At 37.4% G+C, this 2,500-nt stretch overlaps 1 protein-coding gene across 4 annotated transcripts in view; it reads left to right on the forward strand.

Moving 5' to 3' along the window:
- LOC106868339 (uncharacterized) overlaps positions 1-2,500 on the forward strand; it is a 176,566-nt gene that overhangs the window by 70,852 nt on the left and 103,214 nt on the right. The gene's annotated exons all lie outside the window — the stretch shown is intronic.

Raw genomic sequence — 2,500 nt, forward strand, 5'->3', positions numbered from 1 at the left:
ATTCTTTGTAAGCCTGGTTGTTCTATTGCTCTCTTTGCCGAACTGTTAAGTTATATATATATATATATATATATTTCTGTGATAGTTAGAGGTTGGGAAACCAACCAACTAGGGGATAGTACCTATCCAATACACTGCTGGTAGTGTACCCAATTATTCATACCCAAATGCTGGTTATTGCGGTGGCAATCTCGCAAGTGAGTGTCATATATGGGCGGGGGTAAAAAGTGGTTTATCCTTAATTTATACGGCAAATAAGAAAATGGAGAGGATACAAAACGACATACATCATCCATTGTATCTGTTTATTCCAAAGCATTAGAAAGTATTAGAAGAAAGCATACACATGTAGTAACTGTGTTACACACATAGTGTGTGTTACACGCACATAGTATTGATATTACAGAAAAGAACAAAAGATCAGTTCCTTACGGCCGTTTCTGTCAAGTGGCAACGAAATCCTCCATGCCATCTCCATCTCTTCAGTGTTCTGTAGGGATGGGCAGATAAAATTTGGATGATGAGTGTGTCTCTAGGCTTCTCCAGAGGGTCTAAGTGGTTAGGAGGGCTAATACATGTATTCTCTCCATTTTCTTATTTGCCGCTATACATATATATATATATATATATATATATATATATATATATATATATATATATATATGTATATATATATTACATACACAGACTAATACACTCACACATAAACTCTCATATATTCATGTATCTATGTATGTATATATGCGTGCTTGCGCGTGCATGTGCGCGTTTGAGCGTGCATGTGCGTGTGTGTGTGTGTGTGTGTGTGTGTGTGTGTGTGTGTGTGTGTGTGTGTGTGTGTGTGTGTGTGTGTGTGTGAATCGAGATTTGAAAGGTATCCGCCTAGTATGTAGTCTGATCGCATTGTCAGATAAGCACAAACAAGTTTTGTTTTTCTCTTCTTGCCTCTCATTCTTTCGTACATTATTACTGTCAATTACTGAGTTATCATATTTACGGATGTATTTGCTACTTCAGCTATTGTTTCTAGACGTAGTAGTTGGTGTCGTCCTTGTGTGTGAGGTATGTGTTTATGTATGTGTGCGTGTATGTTTGTTTGTGTGTGTGAATGTAATGAACGAAACTCGTAAAAGGAAGACAAATATTTGCTCGTACCGTACACCACTTCTACTTCTTTTATGATTCCTGAATTAAAGGTGAGAAACAAATATATATATATATATATATATATATATATATATATACAGAGAGAGATAGAGAGAAGGAGAGAGAGAGAGATAAAGAGAGAGAGAAGGAGAGAGAGAGATAAAGAGAGAGAGAGAGAGAGAGAGAGAGAGAGAGAGAGAGAGAGAGAGAGAGAGAGAAAAGAGAAAAACCTGTATATATTTCATGTGTATGTGTATGGATAAGTGAGAAAAGAAAAATTGTGAGCATTAAGATAAATCAGAAATACAAACAGAATCAAAAGTAATATTAAGTCCCAAACATAGCATAAGTAGGAATAAAGTTTTTTCTATAATTAACTGAAACCCTAAAGTAGAAAGACGGCAATCTCGCGGCGAATTTTGTAACACGGTTTCAGAACAGAGCCTGAGCCATTTCAACTTTCGTTTCTGCACATGCACTGTTCTAAACATGAAATAAATAATTCTTACATAATATTACAAAATATATATTATGTGTGCGTGCATACATACATATACTGACATGCACATATATGCGTGTGCATGTGTGTGTGCCTGTGTGTGTGAATGCGTCTGTGTATCCTACGTTCTTAAAAGAAGGACACGTTCTTAAAAGAAGGACACTGTTCACTATGTCTGGGAAAGGTAAAGGGTGGTCATGGAGGGAACACTCTTGAAGTAAGTAGATTCAAAGTGAAGATCGCTGACATATCCAGTTGGAACACGCCGAAAAGAAAATGGTACCTTAAAGTAACTTGGTTCACATCACTTTCCTCTCTAAATATGAAAACCAGCTTTGGTAAGACCTTCCTCAAGTTAGCAGACAAATACTTGTCTCCTGCACATTGGCATAGAACGATATTTTATAGACAAACGCTTAAAGTGTCTTTCAGTTGCATAGCCACCAAGAAGCATATACTTTGGCACAGGCCCATATATAACATATCTCTTGCAGAGATACCATCCGCTCAATGGTCGTTGGGATGGAGAGACCGTTATATCCGAAACAAAGATCAGATCCAGAGGACCGAACAATTAATCCAGCCGAAAGAGTTGGAGAGCCCTTCAAGAAACTCATACACAACCATAGCACATCATTCAGAAGCTTTGGGAAGTGGATCATCACTACATTGGCTAATAGCATACTATTTTTTTTATTCACTTCCCATAAAGGCTATGCACACAGAGCTTATATAGTCCTGTGTTTGTTACCAGCTTTGACCCTCCGCAAATCTCAAATTTTATTTAATTTGCCTTGCGGGAGCAACTGTTTTGACGAAGACGCATTTTGTCCTATTGCTCGAAATGCGGAGTAG

This window comes from Octopus bimaculoides, chromosome Z (assembly GCF_046866305.1).
Source record: "Octopus bimaculoides isolate indiv1 chromosome Z, ASM4686630v1, whole genome shotgun sequence".
NCBI lineage: Eukaryota > Metazoa > Mollusca > Cephalopoda > Octopoda > Octopodidae > Octopus > Octopus bimaculoides.